Below are 16,783 nucleotides of genomic sequence, written 5' to 3' on the forward strand. Positions count from 1 at the left end.
AATCAGCTACATTTAGAAGAATCACATGATTGAAGGAGAGAATAGATTACATACCTGTTATCTTCATCATTCCAAGTGTATCCAACTAGAACACAGGGCTGATCCTGAGCTTGACCCTCTCCCAATTTATGATAAAGCTCGCCGGATCCGATCAACTGCAAATCTTGCAGAAGGATCACATCATGTTTCTGCACATCCTCTGCGCTCTTCTTCCCTCCAACCAAGGCAGCCACAGCTTCCCACCGATGCGGGTCACCTGCACTCTGTGCAATCTCCCGTCCCCTCTACACTCGCTGACTCCCGCTTTAAATCTCGCAGCTTGGAGCTGCGAGATTTGCTCTAACTCCTGCCACACGTCACCTTCCCACTAGCTGCTCCTTTTAAATCTCGCAGCTTGGAGCTGCGAGATTTGCTATCTTCCGTGCCACGCGTCAACTTTGCAACGGCCCATCAGTTTAAATCTCGCAACTTCATGCTGTGAGATTACGTGAGCATTAGTTTGGGAAAAAATTTCCTATTCAGAGTATTATTTTATATTTTATTTCTTGGTAATTATAAAACGGGAAAAAACTCAAAAAAGAAAAGCAATTTGGGCTCTTCTTTGAAAACCACTTTGGACTTCCTTAACAACACTGACTCAGTGACTAGCAAATATATTGGGCTTAGAACATTATTTAGACCTATTAGTAAAAAACCTACAACTGTTTACTTGCGAGGGAAAAATTGATAATTGTCAAAGTGATAAAAATAAAAATATCAATTTTGCTCTTCATTTTTTAAGTAAAGTTAACTTTCGTTCATGTTCTAAAACTTAAAATCAATCTCCTTAACTTGCGTGTCCCTGTCTTCCTGGAGCGTTTGATCTAGCTGCATGACCGTTTAGTTATAGTCGTTGAGTAATGAATTGTTGCTACACTAATATTATTTCATAATGGCATAGCCTATATACATACAATTTCGGGACGAATCAAGGAATAAAAAGGGTTACAACTAATTACAATTAAAACAAAAAAGGAATATATTTGTTACAACTTCTTTGGACTATAACTGGGCTTGTTATAGTAGCTAATACGCCCCCTCGAGTTCAAAGGGGTGTCAACCACTTTGAGACTCATTGTAAAATGATTAAACTTGTCTGCAACTAATGGTTTGGTAAGAATGTCTGCTAGTTGATCTTTGGAGCTGCAAAAGGAAATTATGAGTGTGTTGGCAGCGACATGATTCCGAACAAAATGGTAGTCGATGTCCATGTGCTTGGTTTTTGAATGAAACATAGGGTTGGCACAGAGGTATGTAGCACCAAGATTGTCACACTAAAGCTTAGGAGCTTGAGGTAAAAATAGACCAAGTTCCTTGAGAAGAGACTAAAGCCAAATTAATTCAGCTGTTGAGGATGCTAAGGATTTGTATTTAGCTTCAGTGGATGATCTGGCTACTGATTTCTGTTTCTTAAAGCTCCATGAAATGAGATGATTACCAAGGAAGATGCAAAAGCCCCACTGGTTAATCGACGATCATCTAGACAACCACCCCAATCTACATCAGAATAAGCATGAAGAACAAAACTTGAGTGAGAAGTAAAAAATAAACGATGGTTGATTGTTCCCTTGAGATATCGTAGGACTCTTTTAAGTGCACTCCAATGAGTGAGTTTGGGCGAGTGCCTGAACTGACAAAGCTTATTTACAGCAAAAGAGATATCTAGTCGGGTGAAATTGAGGTATTGAAGACCTCCAACTAGGCTATTATAGAGAACTAGAGCATCAAAATTAGGTGAATCAAATTTGGAAAGCTTGAGTGATGCAGCCATAAGTGAGGACATGGGTTTGCATTGAAGCATGTTGCTTCGAATGAGTAGGTTGTTGATATATTTTCGTTGGGAGATGAATAGACCAGCTGCAGTATGATCAATTTCAACACCCAAAAAGAAGGATAAATTTCCAAGATCTCGAACAAGAAAAGCATTACTCATGGCAGCAATCAAGGTATCAATATCAGAGGAGTTAGATTCAGTAATGACAATGTCATCAACATAGACAAGCTGAAAAATTTTAGCAGTAGTAGTGTTGACCTTATAGGTCAGATCTCATTTTGATTATGAAAAATACCTTGGTACCTAATGTTTGATGAGTTTGTGTGCAGGATCAATTGGAGGTTTCTATATGATGCACATGAACTTGAAGAAAATAAAGACCTTGAAGACTATTTTCATTTTGTAATTCATTTTAATTCAATGAGAGTCTGTAATAGTAATTAGAAGAAAAGGTTTGTAATAATTATCAGCATATCATGCATATAGGTTAAATTGTAAGCTCAAAAAGACCTAGAATGACCCTAGAACCCACATGCATGCATAATGAAATGTGCTTATATGAATAGGGTTATTGTATAAGGGGATTAGAATGAAATGCATAAAAAAAAATGCATGTTCGGTCGATCGAACTAGAATGTATAAGAACATTTGGTCGACCGAACCGGTCAAAGGTTAACATTTTGACCATAGCTCGGTCCACCGTACCATGCCAAGTTCATACAACTTGATCGGCTGAACTCCCACCAGGTCAATGTTTTGACTCCTCGATCGACCGACTAGATTTATACGAGCAACGCTCTGGTCAACCAAATCCCCATGTGGGAGAATCCAACTATGCAATCGACCAACCTACCTAGTTCAAAATCACCTAGTCGACCAAACTACGTTGAATTGGAAAAATCGCCCTTGAGACCCTTAGTCCGGTCTACCGAACTCTCAGTTCATTTTTTGAACGGTCGACCGAACTCTATCACTTGGTCAATCGAACCTTAAGTTTGGTCGACCAGTGTTCTCGGGTTGGACAATTTTTTTACCGCAGTTAAATTTTTTAAAAGGGGTTAACTTTGCTAAAACGTTCTTAAACAATCCTAATAATACCCCAAATGTCCTAAACAATTATATTTTTGCCTTTGTCTATAAATATGAGTTCATTTGTAAGGATTAAGCAGAGATTAGCAAAAATCATTAGCCAAAATCCTCTCTATTTCAAAATCCTATTTTGCTCAAACAGTCTCAAATATTCATTCCCTTGATACATCCTAGTAGTGTGAGAGCTTATTAATTGTGCTTGTGATTACTAGATATTGCTAATACTCCCATAGTTTTGATTGATTATTTGATATTGATTTTGGGGAGTTTAGCTAAGTTTTATCTCACAGATTTGAACGTTATAAATCTTGTTTTGGGATAAACTAGCAAGCTTAAGAATCTTTGCATTGTCATTGCAAGATTCCTATAGCTTTGTTTTTTTTGTGCAAACATATTTTCTACAAGTTATAATATTTTTCAAACTACTCTTATAGTCATTTCATTGAAAGAAATCTTTTGAGGTAGTTTGATTATTTGATCAACATCTTTGAAACTCTGATTTGTTGTTGAAATTTGATATAACTTGTTTCAAAGTTATAACTTGATTAGAATACTCATGAGCATACGTGTTATCATATCTTGTTGAGTGTTGCTTGGACAAAGACACACATCACTGAACTTACATTTACCTATACTATTGATGTGCATTAATTGATTGATTATACTGTGCTTAGTGGTACATAATCTGCTTAGTATACGAAGCATATTTCCTAGTACACAAAAATTGTATTACACATTTTTTGTATTCTAGGCACGAGCCTGAAAAGGGAGACTAGCCCTAGTAAATAGTCTCGGATTGGCTTAAACCTAGTTAGGAAAGTTAGATGCACCATCCTAGTAAGGTGTAGGTTGAGGTCAGCCCCGTTAATTGACCTGGTTGTAACCGGTGCCGCGCTACCCATTAAGTGAGCATTAGTGGAATCCTCGGGCTTGCGAGCTAGAGGTGGAGACATAGGCACAGTTGGCCGAACCCCGATAACATATCGTGTGTCTTTTTATATTTCCGCAATTTATATTCCTACACATGTATGTTATTGTGTGAATGATGTGCATGATTTAAAATTCCTCTTACTATACTTATCTGCGCATTTGGGATTACATAGACAGACTCTAGGTTGTGTAATAGTGCAAATGTCTTGTCAAACCTAGGAGAAATTTTAAAAACTCAATTCACCCCCTTCTCAGGAATACACCAATTCTAACAATTGGTATCAGAGTCTCGTAGTATTGAATTAAATATTTTTGTTAAAAGATCGAGATGACTCACATTGGTATATCCCCATTCGGAGAGGGCAGTCACCTTCCAATCCTCCATTGTTTTGTGGTGTAAACTACACCCACTGGAAAATTCGAATGAACATTTTTATAAAATCTATGAATTAGAGGGACTGACAGGTGATTGATAAAGGAATTTGCATACCTGTAGTTGAAAATGATAATAATGTTGTGCATGCAAATTCATATGCCATGGCTTATTATATTGCTCTTTAGATTCTGATATCTTGCTTGAGTTTGTGGCCTGTAAAAGTGCACAGGAAATCTGGGTTGAACTCAAAAGGAAGTATGGAGTGACCTAAGAAATTGAGACTGCCACTCCAAATGTTACGAGCCATAATCATGATCAAATTGCATTGGTAGATGATGAGGTATATGATTCTGATCTACGTTATTCACTGATTTGTGCAATAATGCATGTGATGTTTCTTATGCTGAAGCCTGTGATATATCATATGTTGAATCAGTAGTTGCCTCTAATGATTGCCTTGATGGTAATGCATATACTGATGATACTATAAATGCCACATGCAATGATTCATGTAATGATTGTGTTAAATTTTGTAATGAATCATGTGTTGTATTTGATGATGAAAGCATGCTTTTGAAGAATGAACTAGAAAATGTTTTATGTAAAATGCATAAGCTTCTAGCTAAGGTATCTAAACAAAAAATTTATTTGAAAAATGAAAATAGAAGGTTGGCAAAACAATTAAAAGATCCAAGAAAATATCATACCACCTTAGAAAAGAAAAAGATCAAGAAAATATTGAAAATTATCATTTTAAAGGAAGAAATAGAGAATGATAAACCCTTAGGAATCAAACAAAATAAATCTTTGAAAAAGGGTTCATATTCCAAATCCCACAGTAATAAAAACTCGAACATCTCTTCTGAACAAAATAGAACAAATAAGAAAACATGTTTGTATGTACATAATTGGTACCTATGACACATTAGCTCTGCTTATTTGTGTAAAAGTGCAAGAGGCTTAAATAAGGAAATGATGTGGGTCATCTTAGCAGCCAGTTCCTCAGAGAGAGAGGGAGGAGGAAATCAAACTGAACCATAAGATAGGACTTAGTGGGGTAGATGTAACTGACAGCCTGAGAGGTAGTTAAACTTAGAAGACCTTAAAATTGATCCCCCCCTAAGTGGAAATTCTATGTGCTACCTTTTAAAGAAGAGTTTAGGTCAAAATTTGGTGAAAATTGAAAAGCTGTCTGAGTTTGGTCGACCATCCACAAATGAACTAGCCTCTTCGGTCAACCGTACAATAGACTTTGACTCTTCGGTCGACTGACGAATTTTGAACTGATGAACTTCAGTCGACCGAATCCACTTCGGTCAACCTCTCGATCAACCGAATTCAAAATCGAATCCTCTTCAGTCGACCATCCATTTCAGGTCAAAATACTATCGGTTGACCGAACATGAGCGTTTTGGGAAGAATATTAAACGTCGGTCAACCAAACTTGTCCTTGGTCGACCGAACCTCGCAGATTTATATATATTCCCCACACAAAAAAGGCTTATTTTCACCCAAAAAAGAAGGTCAGAGTTCCTCCACTGCTTCCTTGAATATTACCCTATATTCTCAATCCAGCACCAAAACCACTTCCGTCTACATCCATGGCACAACCAGATGATCGTATTGATGCTCAGGATGTCGCCTACGCCAAGGACAGCTGGTTTTTGTCAGAGCATGTCAGGATCAGATATGTGAGGGAGTTTCGCCCCAAGGAAGTTATATTGGGTAAGATTTTCGACCTTTAGTTTATGGAACATCATTTTAGCAATATTATGGACATGTTTTGATACCATGGGTGGAGATCTTTTATCACATATCAGCCTAGTGGAGACTATCCCACATATGTTAGGTTATTCTATGTCAACTTAGGAAATGATGTGAATGGATATTATTCTAGGGTTTTGCAGACTGATATTAGATTCGACGCAAAATTTTTGTCAGATACTCTAAATATAGGGCGTGGTGAGTTTGAGTGCCCGAACTCTGTGACCTCCTGGATAAATGAACTAGAGTTTACTATTGAGACTTTTGCGAACCTGACTATAACTGATCCACTTGCTGCTAGTCCAAATGACCCGCCGAACTACAGATCCTTCACCTTAGAAGCAAAGATAGTTCACCACTTGATCACATACAATATTCTGCCTAAGGTAGGATCTAGAGTCCATGTTTCTTTCCTCGACTATTTTGTTATGTGGTGTCTGTTTGCGAGAAAGAAACTTGATTTGCCTAGTATGATGATACATTGGATGATGGCTAAGACGATTGGGCGGAGGATTATTATGCCGTATGGAGGAATTCTAAATAGGTTATTTCTTGCGATGGGAGTCACCCGATCAAATGTGACCATGCTAAGGAGATGGAGGGGTGCAGATATGCTCTCCTCAGTCACCCTGAGGTTAATGGGGTATGAGCTGGTTGGCAATATGTGGTTGCCCACAGGTGCTAGGGGAGCAGCAGCTCAGGAGCAGACCCCACAGGAGATGCCTCCACAACTTGCTCAGCCAAGGAATGTTGATATGATGGCTGTCATGACTGGTTTGATGAACTCATTTGCGCAGTTCAGAGATTCGCAGCATCGGGTTGCTCAGTCATTCAGTCTGACATTAGGGAGTTGAGGGACATAGCTTCGTCATCCAGTGTTCAGTTCTCAGATCTTCGGGACAAGTTCAGGGAGTTCTCTCTCTCTTCAAAAAACAAGCATAGAGAGCTTGAGAGGGTCATTGCTGTTAATTTCAGTGAGCTAAATGACCGCATCCATGAGTTGTAGGATGATCAAGATCGGATGACGATGGACTTTGACCTCGATTTGGGCGATGACACTGATGATGGAGGCGACATATAGATGCCAAGAGAGCACCCTGTAGGATAAAAAATCAATATTATTATAATTCTTATTATTCTCTAGTCTATAATCTACTTACATTACCTTTATTTCTCTTTCACTGACTACATCATACTTACACCCACTATTCATTTTGGTTTCTACCGATAGTTGGGTCATTTGCAGTAACATATATTTATCCATAGTTATTGGCTGAGGGGGAGCATTGGTTGTTCATTATTGATGTGTATTGTTTGCTCTCATGATCATGTGATTTTATGCATATATCCGGTCGCCATCCTCTGTTCTTTTCATGAATGTTTTATGATGAATAGTATATGTTTAAATTGTTGACTACGTGGTTGCATATTTAGTTTAGAATGCCTCATGTATGGTAGATGCAGTGGATGTGAAATTGCATGCTAGTAGATAATTAGGTTCTCGCATGCTCTAAACTTGTGATATACTGTTTGTTTGAGAATCTTCTTATGCAGGTTAATTTGAGAAATGTCCTTTTTACAGACGGCATGCCGCCGGATTTTTGGTAGACATTTCCCCAAAAACGTTAAAATGTTTTATAAAATGATATTGGATGTGTATGAAAAATCTATTTTTGGATTTTAAAATGTCTGCAGCTGGCTCATTTTTAATTTGAATTATCTAGAGCCATCATTTAAATATTTTGAGATTGGCAGGATTCTTTATGGGATAAATCACATTTTTAGATAAAATGTTGTTGAAATTTTAAAAAATTTGTTCAAATAAAACAAGTACATTGATGATTATAATGAAATTCAAGTTAAAACATTTTGAAAGGATGAGTGAAAGCTAAATGAAGATAAATTTCCATCCTGGCATAATCATCAGACATTTAAAGGAGCTTAGCTCCATCCTTAGGAAAATATCTTAATGAATTTGATATAGGTTATGAGTATCATTCCATGCCTTCATATATCTCTTCTCTTGCATGTGTAATCCATAGGGATAGCTCTACTTGTTGCATAGAAGAATAAATTAATCCTTACCAGTATACTTATTTTAAGAAATTTAAAATGAGTGGCTTATACTCTTGACATACTTTGTAAAATTAATCTTGATGAGTATAAGTAACTTATTTCATCTAAGCTATAACTCAAATTGAAAGGGGGAGTATCTAAATGTAAAATTTCTATAATGCTATACTTTCCAATATTCTCAGCTTAGATGTATGTTGAACGTCACTGTGGCATATGCTTAAATGAAATGCTTTCCTAAACATATTAAATTAATATATAGCTATCTTGCCACTATCATCTGTTTGCCATATGACCCTTGTGTTTATATTTATGAGATCCCTAAGTTTTATATGGTTGTTTTTCATCTGGTTAAATTATGAATATGCTTAAAATGCTAAAACTAGAAAATTATGGCTTGCATGATCTTTAAAGTTTCTGTTTTCAACAAGATATGATTGAGCTTCCCGTTTTGATCCATATTGGACTATTTGAGTTAGCTATTGTGGATAACTGTAAATTTAAACTCAATCAGGAAATTTTTATATAGATTGTTTTGGGAATTGATCTATGTTCAAATGACATGCTGCCAAAATTTCTCAAAAACACCTTCCCAATCATATCTTGTTGAGTGTTGCTTGGACAAAGATACACATCACTGAACTTACATATACCTATACTATTGATGTGCATTAATTGATTGATTATACTGTGCATAGTGGTAGATAATTTGCTTAGTATAAGAAGCATATTTCCCAGTACGCAAAAATTGTATTACACATTTTTTGTATTCCAGGCACGGGCCTGAAGAGGGAGACTAGCCCTAGTAAATAGTCCTAAATTGGCTTAGACCTGGTTAGGAGAGCTAGGTGCACCATCCTAGTCAGGTGTAGGTTGAGGTCAGCCCCGTGAATTGACCTGGTTGTAAACGGTGCCGCTCCACCCATTAAGTGAGCATTAGCGGAATCATCGATCTTGCGAGCTAGAGGCGGGGACGTAGGCAGTATTGGCTGAACCTCGATAACATATCGTGTGTGTACTTTATATTTTCGCAATTTATTTTCCTCACTTTCATTTTCAGCACATGTATGTTTTACGTTTAATTCATTATATGTTGTACATGTGTTGTTTGCGTTTATGATTGTATAGAAAGACTCTAGGTTTGTGTAATACTGCTGCTGGTTAATTAGACCTAGGAGATATATTTTTAAATACCCAATTCACACCCCCCCCCCTCTTGGGAATACACCAAAGCTAACAAGTTAGAACTCTGATAAAGTGTTTAGATGTTAGAAATCTTCTGCTATATGGTTTTAATTTTAGTAATGGCAGGCGTACCATAGATTCCATGGTTAGGGCGGGTTGCATTTATATATTTGTGTGGTATCAAAGAGTATTTATACGTTTCACTAGCACTTCGGATCCACGTGGTGGGTCAGGGCGCTACACTTATTCTCATTCTTGTTACTTCAAACTCACAACTTCATTTCCATTCTCTCATCATCCTCATTCTTATAGGTTCATTCCTAAATCCCAAATGTAGCTTAATTTAGTGTCTATGTAAGAACCCAAACCGTGATAAGTGGGTCTAAATAATTAAGAGAGGGATAAAATTGGTATTTGAACAGGCTTCGTCGATGAAGCCAGAGTTCGTCGATGAAGGCCTTGCATCTCTTGTCGATGAAGTTCAGAGGCTCGTTGACGAGGAGAAATTGAGGAGTTTCGAGAACTGGTGATATCAGGGTTCTTCGACGAATCCTCCATCTCATCGACGAATCCTCTATTTATAGAGCCTCGTCGACAAGGACACCATCTCGTTGACGAGTTTGCCTGAGTCAAAGGGGCTATAAATAGAAATTTCATTGCTTAACTACTAAGAAAACTCAAATATCTCTCTCTCTCTCTCTCTCTCTAGAACTCTCCCTACACTTCCTCTCTCTACATTTCTTCACTGTTTTTTGCTAGAATCATGAGTCTGAAGTTACCACGAGGATCGTGGAAGGATTCTCTACAAGTTCTACGGATCAGAATCCCATTTTGGAGATTTTTGGGTTTTGGTGTAAAATCGAGGTAAGGCTCGATTTTCATTTTTGATTTGATAGTTTTATAGGAAATAGTCTTGTGAGTATATTCTGTACTATGATTTGTAGGTTTTGGAACTCGGTTCGCTGTTCAGGGGGCTTGGAGTTTGGGATTTGCTATTCAGGGAAAAGGTAAGGGAAACTATGTTTATATTGGTTATTTTTGAAATTGGACTCAATAGAACTGTGGTTCACGGTCTTGTGTGTTTTGGCTACTCATTTGGGGAGATCTAACGGGGAAAATTTTGAGTTTTTCATTATTACAGTTTTGGGAAAAAGGGGAGCGACAGGTTGCATCCTTGGTTTTGTTGAAAACCGAGCGTATATGTTGATTTATACTGGGTTATTGGGATGGTTGTGCCTTGACTTGTTTAAACTGTATTTGTTTGGAAAACCATGATTTAGATTACCAAATGGGTGTGGTTTGTTTGGTTATATAAGCATGTATGTGTGTCTAGCTGTTGAAATGCTAATAGGAACGGGGTTCCGAATTGCTCCAGGTACTAAGAGTGTCCAGCTCTATATCCGAGGGTGTCTGTTTATCACCTGCCACGTAGGTAAGAGTGTCCGGCTCTATATCTGAGGGCATGAGCCTATACCAGCAGATTAGGTCGAAGGGTGTGGATCCACCAGTTAGCACCGGTACGATGCCATGGAAGTCGAGGACTAGTCATGTGTCGGTGGCACCATGTTCGCAGGTTGGCTACGGGCCAACACCATATGTCGCGAGTCGGCTTTGGGCTAAAGGTTGTGACGACACCGGGATTGCTGATCATGTGTATGTGTGCGTGTATGCACTGTGTAAACTAGTACTGGACTGCATTTAACTGCATGTATGTTGCATCATGATAACACTTAAATGCCATACATCGATATAACTTGTGTTTTTCCTTACTGAGAGGTGTCTCACCCCTGTTGTATGTACATTTTAACAGGTCTTTCGAGTAACCGGAACCAACGTCCTGGTGTAGGGAGCGTAGTGGTTGGTGTACTACGGTTAGCGCTTGTGTAAATGCTAGGACTGTATTTTGGTTGGTTGCCATTTTGAGATGTATTTGGGCACCCGTTTGTACGTTTTGATAGAGCCTGTTTCTACTCTTGCATAGACTTTGGTATGGTACTGCATATGTATATATAGAATGACCTTTTTTCGCTGCGCATATGATTGTGTTTGGATGTGTTTAGGTTGCCTGGGAACCCCACAGGGTCGGACCCTCATCCTTGGTACTGTATCTGTGGATGTTTTTATCGGATACAGGGACATGTTAGATTACATTTTCACCCTTGGGTCCCATTTCGAGGTTCGGGGCGTGACAACTTGGTATTAGAGCTAACCAGGTTACTAGATTTTGTAGACTTGGTTAGGCTTAGTTGTGAGTACATACCAGAGTATAGGATGTTGGACATGGGTAGAGTTCGTTGAGGGTTGTTCGGTTGCTAAACCGGGATTCGTCGACGGTATTCCGTGTTTTTCCTGGGATGACGATTCTAGTAAAAGTAGGGCAGATCATTGATGACTTTCATGTCGGTGTGATAGGACAGACCTAGACCTGGCAGGGGGTAGTTAACATGATTAGTGTAGATCATTGTGTTAACTGTATGTGTTGTAGGAAATACTGATAGATTCCTATTGTGCTGCAGAATGGAGCCCAAGGATAATGACCCGGGTCGAGGTTTGATGAGGCAGGTGTTACGGGAGATCGGGCAGAGTGTGAGGAGATGCGAGCGCTCTCCTGTTGCTACGGGGTGCACCATTGAGAGGTTCACACGTATGCATCCTTCGACGTTCTCTGGAGGACCAGACCCAACGATGGCAGAGGACTGGGTGGAGAAGACGGAAAGGATCTTGGAGGTCTTACATTGCACAGATAGGCAGCGAGTCCTTCATGCCACCTTCCAGCTGTCTAGGGAGGCGGGTCGATGGTGGACTACTGTGAGTCTACTGGAGAAGTAGAGAGCCAGTTCAAAGGAGATGACATGGAGCCGTTTAGAGGAGGTGTTCTTCAACAGATACTTCCCAGCTTTCGTACGTGATGCGAAGGCAGATGAATTTTCTACTTTGACTCATGGGAGTATGACATTGCAGGGGTATGCGACTCGGTATATAGAGTTGTCCCGCTTTGCACCATGTTTGATCTCGAGTGAGTATGAGAAGACTTGGAGGTTCGAGAAGGGTTTTAGGAAGGATATCCGCAGATTAGTGGGTATGCTTCAGATCCGTGAGTTTTCGGTGTTAGTGGATAAAGCCACGATGATTGAGATCGGTATCCGAGAGGACGAGGTGGATCAGGAATCGAGGAAGAGGATAGTACCTTCCAGTTCTCAGATAGGATCTCGACAGGGATCGTGGAGGAAAAGGAACAAAGGCTTGGGCTACCGCCAGAATACCGAGCGCTAGGATTCTCAAGGGGGCCAGACTAGTGGTCGTTGTACCAAGTGCCTCAGATGGCGCGAGGGTGAGTGTCGATCTTTTGAAGGTAACTGCTATAACTGTGGTCGGCCTGGTCACATGGCTCGTGATTGTCGTGCACCGAAGCGAGATGTGCCTGCACTCAGTGGGAATCGAGGGAGCAATCAGATACCTTGGGGAACCATTCAGACGAACACAGCTCCGACCAGAGTATATTCTCTTACTCTAGCAGACACTAAGCATGCAGGGAATGTGGTGACAGGTACCTTATTAGTGCTTTCGAATAAGGCTTCTGTATTATTTGATTCGGGTGCAACCCACTCTTTTGTATCTGTAAGTTTTGTTGGACGGTGGGGGACTGAAACCCAAGACATGAATGAGGTGTTATTTGTTACTACACCATCTGGGAGTGTATCTTTCTATAAGAAGATGTTTGTAGACTGCCTAGTGGAAATTCAGGGAAAGCTGCTACCAGTAAATCTTGTTGTATATAACATGTTGGGGTTCGATGTCATTCTGAGGATGGATTGATTGTTCTCCAGTTATGCTGTGATCGACTGTCGTAGGAAGGTGGTAGTTTTTAGACCTCCTAGGGAGCAGGAGTACGAATTCGTGGAATCGTGTGTGCATCCAGCGCCACAGGTTTTGTTGGTACTACAGGCGAGAAGGCTACTCTTGGACGGATGTTAGGGGTACTTAGCTAATGTGAAGGAACCACTGCGGGATGAGTTGAGACTCGAGGACATTCGGGTAGTCAGCGAGTTCCCAAATGTGTTTCCAGATGATTTACCTGGTTTACCTCTAGATCGTGAGGTGAAGTTTGTGATAGAGTTGCTGCCTGGTAAGGCTCCGATCTCTAAAGCTCCATACTAGATGGCTCCAGCGAAACTTCGAGAGTTGAAGGAGCAGTTATAGGAATTATTGGACAAGGGATTCATTCGACCTAGTGTTTCGCCCTGGGGAGCTCCAGTATTATTTGTGAAGAAGAAGGACGGGTCGATGCGGATGTGCATTGATTACTGTGAGATTAACAAGGTAATTGTGAAGAATCGCTATCCTTTACCGCGTATAGATGATCTCTTTGACCATTTGCAGGGCAAGCGGGTCTTTTCAAAGATCGACTTGCGGTCAGGATATCATCAAGTGAGAGTCAAATCGGAGGATGTAGCGAAGACAGCTTTCCGAACCACATATGGTCACTACGAGTTCTTAGTCATGCTTTTTGGGTTGACGAATGCTCCAGCGGTGTTCATGGATCTGATGAATAGGGTTTTCCATAAGTACCTCGATCGGTTCGTAGTGGGATTCATTGACGACATTTTGGTATACTCGAGGAGTACGGAAGAGCACGTGGAACATTTGAGGTTAGTGTTACAGATTCTATGGGAGAAGAACCTAAATGCTAAGCTGAAGAAATGTGAATTCTGGTTGAGTCAAATTGCATTCTTAGGCCATGTGGTAACTGGTGATGGTATCTCAGTTGATCCTAGCAAGATTGAAGTTGTGGTCGACTGGGTGAGGCCAAAGAATGTGTACGAGGTTCGGAGTTTTCTAAGACTGACAGGTTATTATCATCGGTTCGTGGAGGGGTCCTCTAAACTATCTGGGCCTCTGACTCGATTGACTAGGAAAGGAGTCCAGTTTAAGTGAACCAGTGATTGCGAGCAGTGCTTTCAGGAGTTGAAGCACCGATTGGTTATTGCTCCAGTGTTGACCATTCCTTCGGGGGATGGTGGGTTTGTGATTTGTAATGACGCATCTCTGAAAGGTCTGGGATGTGTGCTTATGCAGCAAGGTAAGGTAATGGCGTATGCTTCTCAGCAATTGAAAGCATACGAGAAGAGCTACCCAAAGCATGATCTAGAATTGGCTGCTGTGGTATATGCACTAAAGATCTGGTGACACTATCTGTACGGGGTACAGTGTGAGATTTTCACTGACCATAAAAGTCTCAAGTATTTCTTCACACAGAAGGAGTTGAACATGAGGCAGAGGCAGTAGCTAGAGTTGATTAAGGACTACGATTGGACGATTAGTTATCACCCGAGGAAGGCTAATGTGGTAGCTGATGCGTTGAGTTGGAAGTTAGGGCTTATGGCTGTATCTACGATTGTAACTTAGTGTCACATCAGATGGGATTTGGAGAGCTCAGGTATAGAGTTGGCGGTTGGTGATCATCAGGCTTATCTTGCTAGTTTGGTGGTCCAACTGACCTCATTTAAGCGTATAAAAATCGCTCAGACTAGTGATGCAGAGTTGGCAGAGGTTATGGAAAAGGTACAACAAGGACTGGCTACAGAGTTTAACATTTCTGAGGGAGGTGTGTTGAGGTTTGGGACCAGACTATGTGTTCCGAAAGATGATGAGATCAGAAGGACGATTCTAGAGGAGGCACATTGTTCTATATATACGGTACATCCTAGTAGTACAAAGATGTATCGAGACCTACACGAGACTTTCTAGTGATCTGGTATAAAGAGGTAGATTACTCAATTCGTGGAGCAGTGTCTAACGTGTCAGCAAGTGAAAGCAGAACATTAGAGGCCGGCAGGGCCATTGCAACCCTTGCTATTCCGGTGTGAAAATGGGAGCATATTTCCATGGATTTTGTGACTGGATTGTTGCTCGTACTTCACGGGTAGAATGCTATTTGGGTGATTGTGGATAGATTGACTAAATCTGCCTATTTCATACCGATGAAAGTTAATTATCCTTTAAGTAGGCTAGCGGAGTTATATGTGCATGAGATTATGAGAATGCACAGGGTATCGGTGTCCATTGTGTCAGATCGAGATCCAAGGTTTACTTCTCGATTTTGGACGAGTTTACAGGAGGCACTGGGGACAAAGCTTAGTTTCAGTACAACGTTCCACCCCCACACTGATGGACAGTCGGAGAGGACGATACAAATATTGGACCATATGTTACGAGCTTGTGTGTTAGATTTCGTTGGTAGCTGGATACAATTTATGCCACTTGTAGAGTTCGCTTATAATAACAGCTTCCAGTCTAGTATCAGGATGGCACCATTCGAGGCTTTATATGGTCGGAGGTGTCGATCTCCTTTGTGTTAGGATGAGGTTGGTGAATGTCAAGTGTTAGGACCTGAACTCGTGTAGCAGGTGTCTGAGAAGGTGGGTTTGATCCGGGAGAGGATCAGATCAGCTCAGAGTCAGCAAAAGAGTTACGCAGATGTTCGCCACCATGAGTTAGAGTTCGAAGTGGGAGGTAAGGTAATTTTGCGTATTGCTCTGATGAAAGGGGTGATGAGATTTGGGAGGAAGGGCAAGCTGAGCCTGAGGTATATCGGACCGTTCGAGGTACTTGAACAAGTGGGTCCGGTAGCCTACAGAGTTGCACTACCTCTAGCACTCTCGAGGGTCCACGATGTGTTTCACGTGTCCATGTTGAGAAGATACGTGTTGGATCCTTCACATGTTATCAGTTACAATGAGTTGGAAATTGGGGATACTTTAGCGTATGAGGAGATACCTATTATGGTTTTGGACCGTAAAGTTCAAAAGCTTCGTACTCAAGATATACCGTTAGTGAAGGTATTGTGGCGGAATCACGAGGTTGAGAAAGTTTCTTGGGAACTGGAAACGGAAATACGCCAGAAGTATCCACAGTTGTTTTGAGCACTTGTATGTTATCCTACTTTGGGTTGGAATAAGTGGTTAGTCGTCGGGAGTGTGTGTATTGTGAACTCTTGAGACAGTTGTATATGTAACCACGGTATTCCTCCGCCATAAGTGAGGTAATGTATGTATGTATCGTGACGGGGCTGCGTATAAATGGCCACTGTATTCTCTAGAGTATGTATGTATGTATCGTGACGGGGCTGCGTATAAATGGCCACCGTATTCTCTAGAGTATGTATGTATGTATGTATCATGATGGGGTTGCGCTGTAGTAGACGCCAGTTTCTTGTTGACAGCTGTCATGTATATGTATTCCGTTTATGAGTTTGTGAATGAGAGATGGCAAATTTCAAGGACAAAATTTTTGTAAGGATGGGAGATTGTAAGAACCCGAACCATGATAAGTGGGTCTAAATAATTAAGAGAGGGGTAAAATTAGTATTTGAACAGGCTTCGTCGACGAAGCCAGAGTTCGTCGATGAAGGCCTTGCATCTCTCGTCGATAAAGTTCAGAGGCTCGTCGATGAGGATAAGGCGAGGAGTTTCGAGAACTGGTGATATCAGGGTTCGTCGATGAATCCTTTGTCTTGTCGACGAGAGGACTATAGAGCCTCGTCGACGAGGACA

The sequence above is a fragment of the Malania oleifera genome, chromosome 10 (assembly GCF_029873635.1).
Source record: "Malania oleifera isolate guangnan ecotype guangnan chromosome 10, ASM2987363v1, whole genome shotgun sequence".
NCBI lineage: Eukaryota > Viridiplantae > Streptophyta > Magnoliopsida > Santalales > Ximeniaceae > Malania > Malania oleifera.